Here is a 9,228-nt window from a genome sequence, read left to right as displayed (position 1 = left end):
TTTAAAGCTATAATTATATACATACACATACTTACAGTTGCTAAAATTCATAACAGTTAAAGAAAATTAAATAATAAATTTAAGATTGTTGCGTCCTAGAGTATTCGTGGCGGTAGAGAAATATAAAGTTTACCTCTTAGCATTGTACCGAGATCAAGCACACAAGCAAAAGAGATAGAAGGTGTAGCGTTCACAATAGACAATAGATTTTTTACGTGATTACCTCTAAAAAGGGGGAAAAGCCACGGGGTCTGACCCAGTTTGAATGAATCCACTATTATTTGCAGTCGATTACAAATGAGACCCTTTTTAGGGAGAAGGCCTTGTCTTGGTGTCACAAATGTACATCATATAGAGCGCATTACATGGCGGGAGTTACAATAATCAACATAGACATGTTTATTTGGTCGGCATGACCATAGTTGATAGGATAGAGGTTAGAAAGATCGTAGTATGCAGGAGACCGAAGTCATAAAGATCATTGTCTGGCGAAGTAGGTCGGAAGGACCGAAGTATGTAGGAGACCGAGGTCAGAAAGACTATTGTCTGGCAATGTAGGTCGGAAGAACTGTAGTAGACGGCGGAGGCCGAAGGATCATAGTCGGCAGGAGACAGGGGTCCAAAAGACCGTTGGCTGGAGATCGTTGTCAAAATGACTATTGTAGTAGGGTCGTACTCTGGTAGAAGTCCGGACCTCAAGTGGTGGTCCAGGAGAAGTCCGGGCCTCATGTGTTGGTCCAGCAGAAATCCGAGCCTAAGGTGGGGGTCTGGTAGAAGTCTGGGCCTCAAGTGGTGGTCCGTCAGAGCAACGACGTCATGTGGTGGTCCGGTGGAACTCAGGCGTCAGGCGGTGGTTCGGCGGAACTTAGGTCCTTAGGTGGTGGTCCGGCGGATGTGAGGGCCTCAAGTGGTGGTCTGGCGGAGCAACGATTTTAGGTGATGGTCAGACATAAGTCAAGCGTCAGGGCAGTGGTTCGGAAGAGCTCAGGCCCTCAGGTGGTGGTCCGGCGGAGGTGAAGGCCTCAAGTGGTGATCCAGCAGAAAAACAACATCAAGCCGTGGTCAGGCAGAACTCAGGCATCAGGCTGTGGTTCGATGGAGCTCAATCCCTCACGTGGTGGTCCAGTGGATGTGAGGGCCTCAAGTGGTGGTCCGGCGGAGAAACGAAGTAAGGTGGTTGTCCGGCGAAACTTAAGCATCAAGCGGTGGTTCGGTGGAGCTCAGGCCCTCAGGTGGTGGTCCGACGGAGGTGAGGGCCTCAAGTGGTGGTTTGGCAGAGCGACGACGTCAAGCGGTGGTCCGGCGGAACTTAAGCGGTGGTCGAGGAGGCAAGAGAGATCTACAATCTCTCTCTTGCTCTCTTGCTTGGAGCCTCCCTTTCAAGAGGAAGGAGGGGGTCTATTTATAGATTTCCTAGAGTAACATGGCCCGTAAATAGGTGGGATATCAAGGGCATATGGCGAGTGGCTTGGATGGAAGGCAGATGTTGAATTCCTTGATCATGGACCATTTGATGGAAATTTGAATGTCTTAGTTATGTCAGAATTCAGTGATCTTGGGCTTGTTGGATTCGTCTCGTCGATCCGCTCGATTCAACTATAAGCACATCATGTTTAGAAACCGTTTGGTGATCCAAATTGTGGTTCAAACCCTCCAATAGCACTTCGGACCCATTTGGGCTCAGATTAAGTCAAATTTGGCGTTGTTGGGTTCATATGTCCGAGACATTCCGTTCGACTATAAGTTTGCTGAAATTGGAGTTGAGATGGTCTCCGAATTAATTTTTGAAGTTTCCAACTTGATTTTGCATCGAGATTCATGCACGATCAATATAATTTTTTGAGGTCATATCAAAGATAAAATTAAAATTATATATCCTTAGTTAATTTATAATCGCTGGCACATAAACGGTCAGGTGATAGCTTAGATTTTATTTGAAATAGCTTTTTCATTGATTTCCAAAGCAGTATTTTAATAAAAATTTGTAATTCAAATAATTTATATATTAAAATACATGCTTCCTTAGAAAATTATAAGAAAAATATTCCAAATGAATATTTAAGTTTTTATTTTACTAATATAAAAGATGAAGAGATATGTTTATAAAATTTAATCAGTCTAATGGGTGCTTTTCTATTATGAAAAACGTTACTTTCTCACCACTTTTATATGGAGAGAGACATAGGCGTTCTATTTACACTGACTATGATTATTTCATTCAGGTTATTTCAGTCTGAAGATTTTTTTTTTCTTCTTAAATGATTTTCATCTTTTAAATACAAATGGTTATTTTCAATTTCTCATCTACTATATTATCCACATAATAAAAAATATCACATTCATTAAATTCCCTATTATGTATTACTGATCGAGAGAATGATATTATTTTTTATTTAAATAATTATATTATGAATTACTTAATTTTGTTTTTTTTTTAATTATTTATGTTATTTGAATGATTAAATATTTAGAAATAGTAATTATTTGTTTGGTTAAATTAAACTCATTTTACTTGGAAAAGACTATATTCTGTTCTTGTAATTCATTTGGAAGTGGATATATTAATTAAATACGGGCTCATCTTGTATACTTAATATGCTTTCATAGTTATTTACAGCAACAACAAAAAAAAAGTTATTTATAGCCAGTCAACGGACCATGACAAAAGAACTTGCCATCAAGGGGTGTCTATGGGAGAAACTCGCCTAACGATTCAAGAGGCACTAGTCTCTTAGAACTCGCAAAAAAACTCACCCAACATGATAAACAAGTACTACTCAGTTGGACTTGCTAAGAAGCTCGGCCTTTATACTTAAGACCAATGGCGGATGCAATGTGGGGGCCATGGGGGCACCGGCCCCCACTAATTTTGGGAATAGCCAATAATTAATAATAATTATGATACATTAATTAAATATTAAATAAGCTTTTTTACCTAATACGTTATATTCCTTCACCAGTTCACCTTTCCCTATTCCATAGACGCAGTCAGTCCCAGACACACGATTCGCGAACTCGACCTTCCTATTCCATAGGCGCAGTCAGTCCCAGACACACGATTCGTGAACTCGACCTGCTCGGAGGTCAGTGATTTAAATACTATGAAATCTTTTTGCTTTATTTTTTTTTGTAATACTGAGATTTTGTAATGTACTTTTTTTTTTTTTTTGAGATTTTGTAATGTACATGTTCGCTCCTATGGATTATTTTTCTGTGTGTGGACCATGGTTTGTGTATTGTTATTTTTTATGGAGTTTGTTAAGTTATTTTTCTTTAAAGAAGAATTTTTTATAGATGATGTGCCCAGCCTATTTTATTCAGCAAAGATTTTTTTTTTTTTTTTTGTGCTTTAATTAGATATGTCACATGCATGCTATTTTTTCAGTTAAATTCTACATACATTGCATCTGAGAGGGGTTTTCATTATAGGACTTTTTTACTTGAATGTTTTGTGCCCCCACATGAACAAAATCTTGGCTCCGCCCGAGCTTAAGACCTCTCCCTTCTCTTCCAAGTTAGAAACATGTCACCCACCACATACTTGGGCCACCATCTTAGTTGTTCTTTTGCTCCTAGAGGTATCATTCTCATGCTAGCTCACAAAGCTCAGCTACATAAAAGTATCTAATCATGACACCCTCAGTTCATCATACAACGAACCTACAACTTGAGGCCTCGTCATTCTCGCAGTAACATTTCACTCAACTCTCTCTTCTCATATGATCTGAAATCTCTCACACGAGTCACCGACAACATTAGCAAGTCGGTTGGTCGCTGATCCTGTCATCTCAACACTGGTCCATTAATAACAGCTACATGTATCTGTACATGTACATGTTTATATTTTCTTTACCTTTCTTGTATTTGTTAATAGTTTAGGACTTAGGCTAAACTCTATATATTTAGCTCCTGTACTTACCTCGGCATTCAGTAATAATGAAACACAGCTCATTCTCTGTTTTCATGTTATCAGAGTTTTCCTTCTTCCCGTACCTATTGAGTTTCCTTTCTTCTTCTTTCCTCTCTTCTCGTTTCCCCATTTTTTCTAGCAATGGATGTCTCCTCCACATCTCAGACCGAAGATCATCAAGAAATCACGTTGGAAGATAGCTACACCATACTTGTCGCTCTCAAATTTGTGATCTCAAACATCAAGATCATTGTGCCCGCGCAACTTTCTCCCAATAATTACCCAATATGACGTTCTCAAGTCCTCAAACTATTGAATGCAAATGGATTCTCCTCCTTTCTACTTCCGTCAGACTCCCCTTCTGATCGGTACAAAAATCCTCCAGACAGCCAAAAAGAATCCAATTCAAAATACCACGAATGGATTCTGGTGGATCAAAATCTTGCGGATACATTGTGTTATATCCTCTCACCGTCGATTCTTCCGTATGTTATTCATCTTGAATCTACCTCTACTATTTGGTTCACCCTCGAATGTAGGCTTCAATCGATTGTGAGTCATATAGCTAAAAAATAAGCAACATAACGTTCAGATGAAAACCCAGACAATGACACAATATATATCTCCAACTAGGGGTGTCAACTTTTGTACCGACCCGAAAAAATCCAGGTTTTGGTCAACCCGTTTGCGAAACAGGTCAGGTCCGGGTTCGAATTTCTGACCCATTTGAAAAGAAAGTCGGGTTCGGGTTGACCCAACAACCCGCAGGTCAACCCGAATTGACCCATTTCACAAACCCTCTACTTAGTGCTCAAGTCGCGTCTGCCGGTCCGCGCTGCTCGAGTGTCTGTCAGGTCATGTCCGCACTGCCCGAGTTTTTGCCAGGTCGCGTCCGCGTCAAATCGTGACGTCGCTTCCGCGTGGCGTGAGGTGGAGTCTGTCGTCTGCGTCACAATCCGCCGTCGCATGTCGGTCCAAGGCTCTAGGAATCCCGCGTCCATGCCACCCAGCCCACACAACCGCGCTCCAGGCGTCCTGCATCCGCGTCGCTCGGCTCCTCATATATTTGCGGTTCATGTCGTGTCAACCTAGTAACCCGCACGAGTCGGGTCCGGGTTGACAAACCTAACCCGTTTGCAAAATTGGGCCGGGTTAGGGTCAACTCATTTATAGCCGGGACAAGTCGGGTTCGACCCGAACCCGACCCGTTGACCCGAATTGACACCCCTATCTCCAACATATTAAGACCATTGTGGACAACATAAACTTGATATGATCAATTCTTGATCAAGAAGACACTATTCTGTACACATTGAACGGTCTCCCACCTTCATACAACGCCTTCAAGACGTCAATACACACAATGCTGCATCCAATAGATCTGGATAATCTTTATTCCCTCTTGATCAGCGAAGAAATAAACATTCAAGCATAATATGTCCGTCAACATACCATAAGTGATTCCTCTACTGCACTTTATTCCCACCGAGGTCGCGGTTGATGAGGATGCGGACGATCTTCATCTCAATCATCAAGAACGAACAACACAAGTAGCCTTCAATGTCAAATTTGCAACAAATGTGGGCACTCGGCAAACAACTGCTCGCACCGCCTTAACATGTCTGTCAATCCACCTGCTCAATCTAACAACTCCTCCTCTCGGGCAATGGTTGCAGCGACTAATAACACAAATCCTGACTGGTACTTGGACTTGGGCGCATCGACTCATCTTACTAATTCCTTGGACAATCTATCGCAAGCTAGTTCCTACAACGGCAATGACAACATTACCAAAAGTGATGGAAGATCTTTACCTATTGCTCATTCCGGCAATGGTATTCTGCCAACACCTTATCGTAAGCTTAAACTTCACTCTCTATTTCATATTCCAAACTTATCTCACAACCTGTTATTTATATCTAATCTAACTCAAGATAACAATGTAGCTGTATGTTTTGACTCTCATGGCTTTGTTATTAAGGACATGACGGCAAACCGAACTCTTATGTCCAAGTATCAAGGGGCTATACCCGCTTCGCTCGGTCAACTCTCACTCTTCAAATACGACATTAGCTGCAACTCGTCAAGCCTCGTCTCTATGTCACCAAAGACTCGATCATCCACATCCTAAATCATTCATGTGGTTTCTACTAACAATAAATTTTTGCAAATACCAAATAATGTTTCTTTTTGCTATGATTATAAGACCTCCAAAGATCATAAACTTCTGTTTTCTAAAGCTTTTGACAGAGCATTTAGTCAATTAGTCATCATTCACTTTGATGTTTGGGTTCCTTTCCCAGTTCCCTCGCATCAAGGATTCATGTATTACGTGATTTTTATAGACAATTTTTCTCATTTTACATGAGTTTTTCCTATGAGACACAAATCTGACCTTTTTTTCTATTTTTTGAATTTTTGGAAATTTTGATATAATACATCATGCTTTAATTATGATGATTATGAGCAAATAATTTTTTTATTGCATTTAGAAAATTGTATTTTAAAAAAAATTCCACCCTTGACTATGATCTTTGGCTTGATTAAGCTTAATATAAGCTACAAATCAAAGTTAATCATCAAATATTTTTTTTAATGTTAGAGCAAAAATTTCAGTCCTATCAAAGATAACTTTGCCAATTTATTTTATAGGAAAAAACTTCCTTTTAGTTTTTTTATTACAAAAGTTGATGATAAAAAGGTTATTTGAGCTTTCAATGTACAAAAAATTATTTTATGATAAATTTTTATTGTTTCCCCGAAAACAGCAATTTTCTTTTTATTCTATAGATTTACAAGAAATAATTTAAAATTTTGCTCAATCTAATAGGATAAGAATTATTTTATTTATAGTTTCCAGGGAAATTCCGCCGTCAAATCAAGTGATTGGTCACCCCTCATAACTTTGTTGATAAAAATAATTTTTCTGCAATTGTTTGGATTTCACTTCAATTCAGCAAACCCATCACTTCCATTCTATCATCACCAACAAATCATTGATACATTTTAATATATAGTGATGATATATTGCACACAACAAAAAATTGGCCGACACTGTAAATTTTAACGAATGTGGAACCTTAGCTATATTCCTCCATTTTTGGGAATACAAGCAACATCAAATGATCCTTTGGATTCACCTCTATCAAGCATCGTTTGCCGAAGCAATTCGTAATCGCTCGAGTATGCTTAAATTTGCTAGGAATTCATTTTTCAACCGAATACCAGCTACTAAAGTTCTTGTACAATATTTCTAGGAGGAAGTCTTTGATTGCCACATTCTAGGAGATTTTTTTAGGGGATTTACATACATACCACTTTATTTCATACTATTTACATATCTAACAGTCAAAACTTCAATATTACATTCATGCCACTCATGTGTGGAATATTTAATTTCTTAATAATATTTAATATAAAAAGTGGATTATTTAAGGTATTATTAAATAAAAATAATAAATTTAACAGAATAAATACCTAATAGAATTATAGAAATAAAAAATAAATTAAAATAATATAGTATTTTTTTAATACAATATGATATATATTTATAATTATAATATTCAATATTATTTTATATGCAATATAATATTAAATATAGTTATAATTATCAAATTGAATTTATTTTTTAAATTTAATAATTAAAATTAATAATAGTTATATGTTTAACTCTTGTTGTATGAGTTTTTTTGCTAATGACATCCTTCTTAATGATAAGAATAGAGAGGGATCGAGTAAAACATATAACTACTCTTAGAAAATAATTAGGTTTTTATAAAAAAGACATACAGCTAGAGGTCACTTTTATGAATTAAAATTTTATTCTTCAGAAATATTAAAATTTAGCTGTGCTTCTTCTGCTTAATTAAAATTAATACATGATTCTTATAAAAATTTATCCGATAACATATCATTCATTTATTAATTAAGACTTTATCAAGCTATTAAGACATAATGACTAAAAATAATATTAAGTTTTGTGTGCTTAATTTAAAATATATTGTGATTTGTGATCCTTTTAAAAATCCGCCTAACGAACAAAGTCTATCGACACTTTCAACTCTGGCCAACAACCAAATATTCCTCGCTTGAATGAATCAAAATTCATCTTTATTCTCCACATAAACACAGAGGATCAAATTGACGCTCGAGCTTCCAACCATCAATTTACCATGGGTTGAAAATCCTCGTAAACTAAGGCTTTGTTTGGGGCGGCTTTCTTACTGCTTCTTAAAGTTATTCCAAACAAAACCTAATTTCTTCACGAGGAGATTCTACTTCCCATTAAGGCTCAGACTTCATTTGCGACAAATTTTTTATTACAATATAAAGAAGCTTTTTTGTATGGGTGTCAATTTTGGGTCACAGGTCGAACCCGGAACTGACCCGGCATTACTCAGCTCAATCCGAACCCAACCCGCTTCAGATTCGGGTCAACCCAACCTGACATGTGGACAAGAAAACGCCGATAGCGGCAGGTCGGCAGCGGCTGTCCGAAGACCAGCACAGCCACAGCCGCCAACTTGGTCACTTGGGACAGCGGGGATGGCAGGCAAACGGTTCAACGACGCAGGATAGCAAGGACATTACGCGGATTGGCCCCGCCACCTCGGGATGCGGCGCGAGATGGTCTTGAGACGTGACTAAGGCAGTTTCGGTCAGGCACAGTCAGCGCATGCAACGCTAGTTATTACAAGTCATTCAAGGGTTTCCGATTCAACCCGAACCCGACCCGATTTTTAAAATGGGTCGAAAGCCCGAACCAGAACCCAAAATTTCTAGTTCGGGCCGGGTTTTCTGGTCGTGTCAAATATTGACACTTCTACTTTTTAGTACAAAAAGTTTCTAGAAAGCTTCTTTAGAATGCAGTAAGTTGTCACAAACGAAGTCTTAGTTTAAGACGATTTTCTTATTATTTTTTAAAAAATCTTTTTAGTACAAAATATTTTTTCAAGTAAAAATTCTTATAGTAAAAAATTGTCCTATAAAGCAATAAAAAAGATGTCTAAAACGAAACTTAAACTGTCCATTGCCTTGTCTTCAAGGCTTAGTTTAATATAGTTTTTTAACTATTTTCTATAGTAAATTTTTAATAAAAAAAAATTAAAAACAATGAAAAAAGCAATGACAAAAAAACTATGACAAGCCAAGCCTAAATGACATCACAACCGTCCCTTCTTAACCAGCCTAGAACTGTGGACCACATGATATGGTTCTTTACTGTTTCTAGTAATCAACTTTAATGTAATTATTCAAAATTTTTAAAACTTATAATACTATAGATTTGCTAAAATTCATAATAGTTAAAAAACAAATTT

Source organism: Dendrobium catenatum, unplaced genomic scaffold (genome assembly GCF_001605985.2).
Source record: "Dendrobium catenatum unplaced genomic scaffold, ASM160598v2 fragScaff_scaffold_858, whole genome shotgun sequence".
Classification (NCBI taxonomy): domain Eukaryota; kingdom Viridiplantae; phylum Streptophyta; class Magnoliopsida; order Asparagales; family Orchidaceae; genus Dendrobium; species Dendrobium catenatum.
Note: the sequence above shows the minus strand (reverse complement) of the source record.